Genomic DNA, 13,783 nt, shown 5'->3' with positions numbered 1-13,783 from the left:
TGTCATTTTACAAAGGAGAAGCTGAAGCTCAGAGAGAGAATAGGTCCTTCCAGGGTCACCCCTTGTTAAGGGAGGGAGGTGCATGTTCTGTTCTGTGTGGCTCGAGTCCTCCCGATGAGCTGTCCCACACTTCCAATGGTATCCACTCACTCAATGTGAGGGTGTCTTATGTGTCCTCTATGTCTCTAAATAGAGCCACGACTCCTTAATGCAATGGGATATCTCCTTCTATTTTGTCTAGCTTACTCCGAAGCCAAAGTCTCTAGGAAACCATGACCCCTCTCCCAGGTCTGAAGTGACTTTGCTTTCTTTTTGTTCTTCGCTAGTACTTTTTCTGCCCTCCTTTTGGGTAGAACATATTTTGGACATGGCTTTCACTAAGACAACATCACTATCTGGCACTGTACTTGGCGGATGCTGAATTTCTGTAGACACATGGACCAGTGTGTTGTATCCCATGATATGGAACAAGGTCCTGTAGGATTTATGTCTTGGTGCAGACCAATCATTCTCGTGGGACTTCGTTCCAAATTTTATGTGTCTTTAGTGCTGAAATGACCAGGTCATGACTGCAGGGACAAAAGGATGATTTCCATTAAAGACTTTGTTTGCACAGACTGATTTCTCCCAGGCTTTGGGCTTGTGCCAGTGTATATGGTTTACACTCCCCACAAAGAGACAGGTTAACTACCCTGGTGTAGACAGCCCTGAATGTGCAAGGCACATCACCCCACTGCGGTTGTAGAATAACAATAAAGTAATAAAACTGAAGTTTTTTGTTTTCAGATTCCTAGGGGACTAGTCCTTTGAAATAAATACTTTTTTTGTTTTATTTTTTTTTTATTTGTTTGTATGCATGTATGGGTGTGGGAGCACTTGGGTCAGGGAGAATGCATGGAGGTCAGAGGGTAACTTGCATGAGTCCAGCCAGTTTCTTCCTTCTACCATGTGTGTCCCGGGGATTGAACCCAAGGTCATTGGCCTTCACAAAAGTAGCCCCACTAATTCATCTCATAGGCTCAAGACTGTTGTTGGGAGCCATTTTTAGAGCTAATGAGAGTCCACATCCCAGGCAAAGCATGCACCCTGAGTAAGCATGTCTGTACCTATTGTTACATTAACAAAGTAAGAAAGTCTACAGTGATTTCAAAATAGCAAAGAGAATTTAAGAGCAAAGAATAGGAAAAACCCAAGTCTCTAGTCTCAATGCTGGAGACCAGTGTTGTGAGGACTTAGCACGTGCCAAGGATCTCATCGACAGTTTAGCCCTCTCTGTTACCAGGTGTGATCGCTATTCCTGGTTGTCAACTTGACTACATCTGGAATGAGCTCTAATCCAGAAATGGAGGGTACATATGTGAATCAGATCTTGAGGCATATTGGTCATGAAAAGCATAAGCAAAGTAGTACACACCTTCAATCCCAGGAGACTGAGGCAAGCAGATCTCTGAGTTCAAGGCCAGCCTGGGATAGATCAAGTTCCAAATCCAGGTGTGGTGGCACACACCTTTAACCTGGGCCACACCATCTGCTGTATTCCTACCATATAAGAACAATGGAAAAAGGAAGGGGTCATCCTTCATCTGTTTAGATTTATTTGCTAGCATGTCCGTTGGAGCCTACTTCTTCAGGATTCCAGCTTAGACAGCAGACCAGCTGAAATATCTAGCCTCAGGTTATTGAGCAACTTCTAGATTCTTAGACTTCCCTTAGTTGCACTGCAGACAGTAAGCCACTCAATAATTTCCCTTAATACAGACAGTTCATAGGTTCTATAACTCCGGAGAACCCTGACTAATACAGCAGGCAAGCTTCCATATGTTTGCCCATTTCTCGGGAGAAAGCATAGAAGAGGCAGTGACATTCTCAACTCTGATTCTTTGAGGTCTGAGAAAATCTGAAGAGCTGAAAAGTCCTTGCTTCTGCTGCCCACTCCTGGGACCCTGACTGGGCAGGCAGGAGGGTCTTATCAGGGTGGGGAGGTTGTGGTCCCTTGGTTAGACTCTGTGGGAAGAGCTCAGAGCCTCCTCTGGCTGGGGTTCTGGCAGCACCTGGAATTTGGCCCGAAGCCCCAAGATGCACCTTAAGCCACAGGAGTCCTGTACAGCTGCCTGCCTTTCCTCCCTCTGGGTAACTGATGGCTGCCCCCTCCTGCCCCAATCTTGGGGATTTGTTTTATGTTTTCCTCAAAGGATCCAGGGTGATCATGACGCTGGCATATAAATCTCTGTCAAGCAGTTAAGCCAGAGGGAGGACAGATTAAGAACAAATGTGCCCCAGCACACATGAGAAATGCGCCCAATGCACCATCCCACTCCCACCTCTTTGGATATCCCAGTCCAAGGAACCCCTTCCCAGCAGCCACTCCTTAGCCTGGGACTCAAAGAGCAGCCCTGGGAAGCAGCATCCTCAGCTGCTGTTGGAAAAGCAAAAAGCAAAATAGTTGAACTGACCCAGTCAGGGGTGGCCGTCTGCTTGCTTATCAGAATCCTCCGGTACTAACTTCATTTTCCAGATGTTTATGGAATTGATGCCCTGGCAGGATGAGGCCCAAGCAAACTGTGAGGTCGGCACACTTCCCATAAGCAGTACTCCTGGCTGCTCATGGCCAAACAGTTCTCTTCTATCCCCTCCCTAAACATGTAAAGAAGAAAGATACAAAGTAACTCACTTGGACTCGTTTGTGTAAGGCTATGGTCCTGAATAATTAACAAATGCCACCCTGTTGAAGCCATGTTTGGAAGTTTGATAATTTAAAAAAAAAAAGATCTTAATAAAGTGTTTACTTTTTGCATGAATGTCCTGATTTTACAAAAGGTTATGTCTTCATTTAAGTGGAAGTTCAATATCAATGATCACAGTCAAGGTCTAGTTTAAAATGGTTGAACTGCCTTCAAGAGCTCTCAGCCTGATCTATATGGTCCTGCTGGCCTTTGCCACTTCCTAGTGCTTCACATAATTTAATTATTGCTATACTTCTATCTCTATAATAGAAGCTTTTTGGGGATTCATTTCCTTTACTTACATGTCTTAAACACCTACCTATTTGAAGTCACATGCCTGATGCAGGAAGAATGGGTGGGCACAGAGTTAATAGGTGAGCTCTCATTGCTAATGAGAGTGGTTCAGACTGTGGACTTCAGACTTAGCCCTCCCCACCAAGGATCCTATTTACCAAAGGATTTGAAGGGTCAGAGCTGTCAGAATTCGGAGGAATATTTGTGAAAGGTGGTGAGTATTTCTGTGCTACAGAAATCCAGGTTGCAAATAGTATGGGAAGGAATTCCATGAACCAGTCATTCAGCGGGTCTCTAGGCCCTTTGGGACCCTGTTGGTGTGGCTTAGCCTCTGAGACACTTGTGTTGTTGTACCAGATGCTATTCTCCTACTGAAAAGAGATGGTGGCCCTCAATGTTTTCTTCACCAAGGCTAAACTGGCCGAGTGGTGGGCCTCCAGAGTCATTTCTTGGGATATCTGACTTTAGAGAACCAGAGAATGCACTAGAATCGGCGTTGTATTAAGCCTTACTCTCTTGGTTTCAAGCAGTATTACCTCCAGCTCAGGCCAGCTAAAGGAAAATAAAAAGACCATTGTAACCATTGAGTCCTAGCTTGAGTCTGACTAGCGGAAAGAACTTTAGTGACCTCACAGACTCAATCTCTTCTTTCCTGCATATTCCGATCTAACTGTTCCCATCCAGTCCTCCTCCAGATCCCCTCAGTTCTATGCCTGTAACAAGTCTAGACCAAGTGAGGCCTTTCTGGCACTCTGACGGAAGTCCGGTAATCATGATCTAGAGGATCAGCTTGCTGTAGAACACACCTGGGCCAACTCGTTACCCAGGGCATGTTGTACACTGTACTCCCAGATCCTGGTCACTGGGAAGTAGGAGAAATGAGCTCTCCAATGAAAATCAGGATGTCACACAAAGAAAGGGAAGATGATAGAGAGGAAATAGCAAATACCTCTTAGAATGGTGTAAGAACAGGACAAAACAACAAAGGAGCTAGACCAGAAATGACAAAATAGCCACAGCACAGAGGCCACATCCGGTTATTGGCAGCAGCTCTCTGGAATATTGTGTGGAGAATCAGCCTCATACTGAGCCAATGAAAGACATGGCATAATAACGGGTCAGAATGTCTACCATGGGCTAGAGAGCAGAAGACTGCCAGGAACTGGTTTTCCTTTACTTTTGGACTAGCCAATGGAGATGTGACTAGTGAAGGCACAGAGTTACCACAGTGCTTGGCCAAGGTCAGCTTTGAGACAGGTAGTGAGTTACTTTACCAACATCCTTGCCGCTTTAATGCCCCATACTTGGTGAGCTCTAAGAATAGGCTCCATGAATTTTTTAAAAAGGCCATTTATCTGCTATCATTGTGAAGCAGCAATGCTGAAATGAAGTGACATTTATCTTGCCCATGCTCAGTAGCCCCATTGCCAAGAATGTTAGTAATGTTGCCTTGACTGCGATTTGCCAACTGGCATTCACCTGGCCAGTCACAACTTGGCTGGTTTGTTTTGTTATGTTTTGTGTGCTTGTTTGGTTGTTTTAAGCACATTGATGATCAGGGTCCTATTTGTGACAGGCCTTTTGCTGAAAGCCACAAGAATGGTGGTGAACTAAAGTGGTCTGGTCCTAGTCTTGTGGAGCTCACAGCTCATTAACAATAACTCTACTGGCTTGCAGCTTCTGGTGTCCCTTTTTACCCCATGATTATAATTTTCAGAGACTAAATGTTCAGGGCTATTCCATTTCAGCTCAGTGAAAATATCTCGAGTTCATCTGCCTGGAAACAACAACACCCCTAAACCAGGGAAATATCAGGAGATTGAGGCAAACCTCGTTCCTTCTGTGGCCACAAAAGGCTTTAGTGCCTAGAAAGTGCTCCGCAGCAAAGACAACATTTGGAAGATGAATGGTAGTTCTGATGATTCAAGTACTTGTCTCACTTGATATTGTCAGTTACTCCCATTGTTGGTATCAGGAACTGGTTTTACGGTGGCAGATAGCTTCAGAACCAAGCGATGATGGTGACATCACCCATAGGTGGCAGGGACCCGTTTATCTGTTGCCCTGGCAGTAGCCATACGTTCCCAGTATCCATTTGGTTTACCTCTCATCTTTACTTGCGGCACAGCCTAAATAAAAGGCAGACCCTTCCTGACCTTTGCCCCTTCTCTCTCTCTCCCCCCATATGTCTCCGTTACCCCTTTTGTCCCCTTCCCCCACAATAAACCTCTCTCAAGTGGAGCTTCATTGGCTTGGTGTGGTCTGTCTAGACTCGAGCTGTGATTCTATCACAACACCCATAATCAAGTACTGTTATCAACCATGCCTGTACCTTGATAACAGTGAAGCCAAGGACCAGTGCAATTACACCACTTCCCAAATGTCATAGGGCAGCAGGTGGCATCTGTGAGATTCACAGTGATGCTGCCTCAGACTTGGAATTAACTTCATAGTCTATGAGGAACATTTCTGTGCCGTGAGATCTTGTGGATAAAGCAGTTTGATTGTACATAGACCTCAGTGGGTGTCATAGCAGGTGGAGACTTATGGGTATCATCATTAAGGCCTTTGTATTTTTTGTTCTTTACTACTTCAAAGATCAGAGTTATCTCAAATGTTACTAAATGAGACCATTATACACATTGGGGTCTCTAGGGGCAGAGCATTACATTTGTAAATAACTCTGCCAAAAGCTAGTATATAATATTAATGAATTACAAGAAGATTGTGTGTGTGTGTGTGTGTCTGTGTGTGTGTGTGTGTGTCTATATGTGTGTGTGTGTGTGAAAGCCCAAACCCTACTTCTGTTTTTATGTCCTCAATCTTTGTCATTTTGGATACAATACCCACAGGTAATGATCATCTTTGCATTTTTCTGAACTTTTTCCATAGTCCAAATTTTACATAAACTTCTCCTATTTTAGTAAAAGTAACTCTGGGTGCATTTAAATGAGATTTAACTTTATTCTTTTATAGCAATCTTTTTTAAACATATACCATAACATTTCATTTTGTTATTTTCTGCTATTCTCTTGAATATCTGTGTGCTCGAACACGCATGTGCGGTGTCTGTACAAAAGTGTATCACTGTATTTATGAGACTTTCTTGGACAGTTCTAGGTTTCCTAAGGTTTAGCAGACTGTTGGAAAACTTCCCTTCTCTAATTCCTCATGTAGGTGTCTCCTCTGCCAAGTGGATCGTTGTGGGTCCATGGTATTAGGGTGTGGTTGTTTCTCAGCAGAGTTTTATGTCTCTTCCCAGGGCTTCTCATCCAAGTACAACATCCACATTTCTAATGGAGGCAGCGAGTTCACCTGGAGGTAGCCCAGCTCTTCCCAGTGGCTAATGCTGGCCTGGCCTGAGAAGTGAGCCCAGTCTGCTGCCTTGCAGGGCTTTAAAAGATCGGGAATGCAGCTAACATTTTGTAAGTGTTGTATTTCTGAACTCAAAGACTGTCTCAGAAGCCCCATAGGGAAGAGATTATCTGGATTTGTCTCTCAACAGAAATGTTTGGCAAGGTAGATTTTATGATTTGCTTATAAATGTTTCTCTTGCAGAGGCCCAGGCTTTTTCCTGCTTCTGTGCCATCTGTGTCGTGAGCTGAAAAGTCACTTGAGGTGGCTTGTCCCCCCCCCCCCAGGAAATGGAGTATTAATGGATCTAGTCACCAAGTGATCCATTCTCATCTGGTCTCACAGGGGAGGGGCAGTGCCTAGAGAGGGACAAGAGAGTTATTTGGTTGATCTTGTCTCTGTCTATAGTCCAAGGAGCAAAATAAAGATGGTGAGAATCTATTTCGATAGAAGGTCAAACTGAAACAAATCCAAGTCGTACAGTTAAAAGGGATCAAAGTATTTGAAAAGTTTACAGCTGTGATTACTACAGATGATTACAGAGCTGTGTGCTTAATGATGTCATCATACACTCATATCTCTGATTCCTCCAACAAACAAACAAACAAGCAAAAACCCGAGCCTTATTCTAGCAGCTCAGTTACAGAAAGCAAGATTCTTCCTTCCCGAAAGATCCAGTAAAATAGTCAAGGCTTATTCTCAGCCAGTGACCCACAAAGTAAGGTATGAAGCCAGGCTACTTAATCCACATGGCCCATGAGTAGGGGAAAATGGTTTTAAAATGGGAAGGTTGAAGTTCTGTTTGGAGGGAAGGGGAGAAGGACTAGTAGGGGACATTTAAGTCAGGGAGCATTACCCTGTGCACGCTGATTATCACTGTCTTGAAAAAGCAAGGTTTTGGAAATATTTCAATTCCCTTCTCCTGTTTTATCTTGTGGATTAACACATTAATTCTCTCAGGAATTCTATTAAATGCTGATCATGTACATGCATCATGCGGGACACCCTATGGTAGACAGGAGAAAAACATAGAAAGTGGAGGTCCTGAGCTGGCAAAGAATATGTAGTTATGGTTAGTACATGGGACACTAATGGGAAGTTCACTGCCTATTAAGAAGAAACATGGCAATAGGACCCATCTTCCCTTAGAGGGAGTAAAAGTTCACTTGAGGCCTAGAGACTGAATAGGAAATATCCAGGTTCTGTGGGGCTTGGGGGACAGAATGCATAAGATTCTGGAAGCTTGAACATCAACGGCACTTGGTTCTAATCTGAGACAAAGACTTCTTCCTTCTTCCGGGGGGGGGGGGGGACATAAAATCAGTGATAGAGATGAAGGAAGGAGAAAGACCAAAGCTACTGTGGCCTTTGACTCCCAGACTGAGACTTCACATTGGTCTTTTGGAACCACATCGTGAGGACCTGAACTCAAATTAGGTACCTGCAAATTAAATGCGCCAAAGTACTACCTGGTACCAAAGAAAGACATCATGTGCTAGTTTATTGTATGAAAATTCCAGAAAGGAGAATGGATAATCCCAAAAGTACATAGGGCCATAATTTTAGATGTGGTCAGAGAGCCTAGTAGAAGCAGCTTGAGCACAAAAGAAAGAGGGCAGGGAAACCTACATGGTGCCAGCCACTGTCCTGGGAGGGGAATCTGCATGGTGCCAGCCACCGGGTGATGGGAGACACAGTGGGGCTTTAAAACCCTTTCATGTTTATCACTGTTTTCCATGGCTAGGTGGTGATAAAGGAAGGAAGCTGTGTTTATTCAATCACGAGGGAGGAGTCTTCAAGGAGACAAGCACATTGCTACTCAGCCTCCAGGAACATGTCATGTCCTCGGGCCTGTGCAGAGTATTCATGATTTACAAATTCGAGGAAGGAAGGGTGCTTATGCTCTGATAGGAGCCAGGGTAGCTGAGTCTGGGAGAGTTTGTCTTTTGAGTCATTCTTAGGTGGGGGAGAAGCCATGGTTTCTGAGGCTGTGGGGTAACTAAGGGAGCTGACTTTTTTTCACTTTCCACTGGGATGGTTCTAGATCTTAATGGACCATGTCACAGGCATGATGTCATTGGAGAAAATGGGACCAGCAATGAGGGAAGATAACCTGGGGAGCTAAAGGGGACTGTGATGAAAATACAGTGGACACACACACACACACACACACACACACACACACACACACACACACACAGACACTCAAACATTAAATGCAGGACTTTAAACAGAACTACTGCAAAATGAACCTATCTAAACAGATTTATAGGAACTCACTCTTAAGGAACAAAACCCACAAAAATTCCGAAGGCTTCAGAAACAATCTATCAAGATGAAAGGAGTTTGGAAATTAATATCAATAAGATGTTCTATCTGGGGGTAGATGTTTGCATCATGAAGTAATTCTTCATCACCAGACTGGTTTGCCCCTGGCAGGAGAAGAAAGTGTGTGCTAATGGCTCAATGGACTTCAAGATCCAAGCTGGTGACAGCCCCAAAGATAAAGCTGAAGAATTAGGAGACCTGTAAATAACACAGGTGGGTGAGATAAAAGAATGCTTCTGTCAGTGAATCAGTGAATGGGCCTTACTTAGGGGTCAGGCTCACATGCATTTCAGAAAGACTTAGCTCTGGGGACACCAGTGGTCTTTACAACTGCTGAGTAAAAAAGCTTCAATGCTTCCCTGGGCCACTGGTTCTCAACCTTCCTAATGCTGCGTGACCTCTTAAGACAGTTCATGTTGTGCTGACCCCCAATCTAAAATTGTTTCATTGCTACTTGATAACTGAAAGTTTGCTACTGTTATGAATCATCATGTGAATACCTGATATGCAGAATGTCTGATAGGCAACTCCCAAAGGGGTCTCGACTCACCCACAGGGTGAGAACCACTGTCTTAGTTGAAGAGAAAAATAAAGTGCCACAGACAAAGATGTTGTCTAGAGTTGATTAGGGGACCAATCGTCAGTTACTCCTCAGGACTGGGAAGCTACTGGATGAGTGGATAGTTACCTTTACAGTTGAGCTACACAAGGTGGCATTTGCAAAGGAAAGGTGGTTGTAGGATGTATTTTTGCCTCTGTATCCCAGGGGTAGTATCAGGCCAAAGGGCAAGGCATGGATGCATTTGGGGGATGAGATGACTTTATTTTACTACCTCTGAAATAGTCATGCATACAATACTGATTGTTTTTTTTATGTAAGTGGAAAGAATCGATTGTGGATGTTGGCTCATTCTCTCCATAGTGTTTGAGGTCATTAGCCAATGCAATCTATGAGTGTGACTGATTGCACCATCGTCATATATAATAATAATAAAAGAGGTGTTGCTGATACCATAAGAACTATTTTTATCTTCTTCTTCCCTTATTTTTCATCTCTATCAGTGTGGTTTATGTAAACCTGACACATTTGTGTATGTGAAGCAGATGCGGCGTGAAGGCTACGTCTCTCCAAGCCACATTTTTAAAATCATAGGCATGATTTATGAAAATGTTCTTTGAGTATGAGTTTTTCTTTTTCTCTCAAAATGTACAGTAATTATAAATCCAGCGTTCATTCTTCTCCCTCCTTTGGTGCTTGGGAATGCTCTTAAGTTACTTGGTCCAACAGATCTGTCTTTATTAGGTGTTGTAAGAAAAACAGCATGAGGCTTTGGTGCAGATGCAAATTGAGCAGTTAGAAAATGACCTTGCTTTGGAGGAAAAGGAGGGGAGGGGAAGGGAGGAGGGAGGAGAGGGGAAGAGAGGGGTTGTCTCTGCTGCAAACATTTCCCTCATAATGGGTTATTCTCTATTCTAGGTCCTGGGCTCTATTTTCTCTTTACTCCAACACAGCAACTTACTAAGGGAGTTTCCACTAGTAATTATTGGGTCTGAGCATTTTAGCTTTGTAGGCTCATCACCCATAGTTCTTTTTGAGTGTGAATGCAAGTTACTTTACTTTTTATGAGATTTAGTGTGATCTCAGCATATCTGTATGCACCATTCAAAGATCTTATCCAGCTGTCCCCTTTCTATCTTTCCTTCCACATCTCTCCAAATCCCTAGGATTCACCAATTGCTTTCAGACCATCTTTGCTTTGTTTCCCTATGTGGGGGAAAACTTATACTACTTGCCTCTCTGTGCCTGGTTTATTGCGCTTAACACAGTACCTTCCATCTCTATCCATTTGGCTGCAAATGCCATGATGTCATTTTTCTTGGTTGCTTGATAGCCCACTGGGTTTATATGGACATTTGCTTTGTTCACAAATCCATGTCCATCTTCCCTAAGCTGAGATCACTATCTTGAATGGTGTCCAGGGTAACTTGCTTGTATGCAGATTTCTTTGGCTGTATGCTTTGGAGTGTGTAAGTGCATCTTGTGGTAGTTCTATTTTTACATTTTTCTGAAGAACCTCCACACTGTTCTCCTATATCATAATTTATATTCCTACCAACAGTATATGACTGTTCTTCTACATCCTTACTAGCATTTATTAACTAATAAATTTATAAACAACTCTAAATGGCTTGAGGTGGACTTGTAGGTTTGATTTACATTTATTGATTGCTAATTATATTGAGTGTTTTTACATACTTGTTGCTCATTTGTATCTCCTTTATGGAGAGGTGTGTGTTTGAAACACCCATTTTTATTGAACTAGTTGTTTGTTTTAATTTCTTGAGTTTCCTCTCTGTTTTGGATATTTGTTCTTTTTCAATGCCTTGCTTAAATTTACTTAATTTTTGTAGTTGTTGTGAGTAGGATCACTCTCATGAGTGCTTTTCAGTTAATTTATTTAAAGTCATTTAGTGATTCTTTTTCCTGCACATTACTGGATTCTTTATCTGTTCTAATAGTCCTGATGGGGCTTTGAAGGTTTTTATGCTAATTTTAAAAAATTTGTTTGTATTGTTTTTATTTGTTTCTTAGATTAAAACTTTCAGTATTATATTGAATGAGGACAGAGAGAAAAGACACCTTTGTCTTATTGTTGACCTAAGTGGGAATGCATTTACCTTTCCCCATCTAATACAATATTGACCATTGACTTGTTATATACAGATTTGATTTGTTAACATAGGATCTTCTTTTGTCAGGAACAAAGTTGCATTTTCTTTGTCTATTAAAATGAGCACAGGGTTTTACCCTGCATTCTGTTCCTTTACTGTGCGGCATTTATTGATCTATGGAGGTTAAACTGTCCCAGTGTTCCTGGAAAGGAAGCAGCTTCATGTGGTCAATGATGTTTTCATCCTGGGTTGAACGTGAACTTTTGTTTTGTTGAGGATTTTTACAAGTGTGCTCATTGAAGTTACTGGTCAGTGATTGATGTGTTCCTGTCTGATCTTAGTAATGGTGTATTGCTTCCCTGGAAGAATGAATTTTAGTTCTGTGGGGAGCATGAGAAGAACTGAGAGTAGCTTTTTAGAAGGTTTGGTAAGATACAGCCTCAAATCCATCTCATTCTGGAGTTTTCTGTGCTATAAACCTCGTGTGTGTGTGTGTGTGTGTGTGTGTGTGTGTGTGTGTGTGTGTGTACTCTCACAAGCACATGTGACATGGCGCACCTATGAAGGTTGGAGGACAACTTTGGAGAGTTTGTTTCTCTTTCCACCGTGTGGGTTCAGAGGATTGACCTCAAGTTGTCAAGCTTGATAAGAGGGCCTTTTACCTGCTGCTGCATTTTACCAGCCCCCTGCTGCAAACTTTTTATTATCAATCTATCACCATAGTTCCTGGACTTCAAGCTTATGAATCTTGCTCTTCCTTCTCATTTCCAGGCTGTGGCATGCTGTGTCGATTTTATATCTGGAATGCTTCTGGAATTAGTGTACTGCTCAACATCGCCACTGCAAACATCTGGAAGAACCCATTACCATCTCATTACCGTCTCAGACACACAAGAGCCTTCAGTGAAGGTTGCTACATCTCTTCTTAGTCTTCTTGGACATCTCTACTGCAGCCAGTATGATCTGAAAGTGAAAGCCAGGCATGTGGTTACCAGACCAACCCTGACCAGAGCTGTGGTTATAGGACTGGACTATCTGCCAGGAACCCTACAGGGCATGAATGAATGAATGAATCATGAATAAGCACCTTGCACACTCTTTCTCTCTTGATACCATGTCCTTCTGGAACTTTCCATGGACTAAACCCCACTCAAATATAGAGAGCAAGAGAATCTAAGAGATGACCTCTGTATAGTCTAGCCTTCTGGGATTCAGAGAATGCTGGCGAAGCATAGAGAGGGATCTGAGCCACATCCAGAACATACTCTGCACACAACTCTGCCTCAGATCTCTGACCCTCAATGTCTCTTTCTTGTCTTTTTTTTTTCTGCCTGTCTGTCTCAGTACTAGGGATTGAACCTAGGATCACGGGCATGCTAAGTAATCACTCTGCCACTGAACTGTAGCTCCAGCCCATGGTGTTTGCCCTTGATGCCCACTCTCTGTCTCAGAGAATGAGAGATAAGTCAATGTGTTTGCATTCAAGAAAAAGCTATGGCTTTCTTACTTCTCCCAGCTTCAGTAAGATGCTGATCGTCAAGGAGATGCTGCCAAAAGTTGCTTTTATGAGAAGATTTTCTGAGATTAGCACGTAGTTCAAATGGATGCTGTTAAGCTAATGTTATTTAAAGAGCTTGTAGGTGGTCTCTGCAGCCTTGTTTGTGTAGCTAGTTTTCATTAGCTTCCCCAAGTCTTGTCCACACTGCTGGTTGCACACTGCACATCACACCTGTCCCATGAGAGCTTGGCTTGTGGCTGGGCTCCATGCAGAGATGAACTGGTTCATTTCTCTTCAAATGTGGCTGAAGGTAGTGTGTTCTGGCTACCTTCTTACCCCTCACAAGGTGGGTATTGCAAACCTGCTTTCTCAGGGCTGCTCGAGTCTGGCTTACAAAGATGGACACTTAGCCTGCTTTAGAAAGGAAATTGTGAGCTGTGGTTATACCACCTTTATGCCATGCTTTTATCCCAGAGGAGTGGAGGGTTACCCTTTCTCACTGTTATTCTCCATTCCTGCTCTCTTTCGTTCCATCTCTCTTCTCTTTGGTCTGTTTTTTTTTTTTTTTTTTTTTCTTTCTCTCTACTTTATAGGATATTTTTGCCCTTTATCAGAAATAGAATGACTACACTTGTGGATCTGTGAAAATACTACTCAGCTCTATAAAACTCAAAATAAAAATGTGCAGGAAAATGGATACCTGCAGAATGTATGATATTAAGTGAGGTCACAGAATCTCAGAAATAAATCACATGTTCTCTCTCATTTGAGGGATCCTGCCATTAATATGTGTATACATTTAAACAAATGTAAATGTCTGATGTATATGACATGAAAAAAGGGAAATGTCAGTAAGACTGAATGCAGGTAGTGAGTGTGTGAATGTGAGTTATACATGTGTGTATATATATGT

At 42.7% G+C, this 13,783-nt stretch overlaps 1 long non-coding RNA gene across 2 annotated transcripts in view; it reads left to right on the top strand.

Annotated features, from left to right (window-relative positions):
* Nucleotides 1–12,307, top strand: part of LOC308428430 — a 52,961-nt gene extending 40,654 nt beyond the window's left edge. Inside the window, exon 3 of one of the 2 annotated variants that reach the window (XR_013975285.1) lies at nucleotides 12,144–12,307. This is a non-coding gene — a long non-coding RNA (uncharacterized lncRNA). Of the gene's footprint in view, nucleotides 1–6,279; nucleotides 6,412–12,143 lie in introns of those variants that run through there. The other variant, XR_013975286.1, reaches the window with a different exon arrangement.
* Nucleotides 12,308–13,783: the final 1,476 nt, after the last annotated feature.

The sequence above is a fragment of the Micromys minutus genome (genome assembly GCF_963924665.1).
Source record: "Micromys minutus genome assembly, chromosome: 12".
Classification (NCBI taxonomy): domain Eukaryota; kingdom Metazoa; phylum Chordata; class Mammalia; order Rodentia; family Muridae; genus Micromys; species Micromys minutus.
This window is presented reverse-complemented; position numbering and strand designations above follow the sequence as displayed.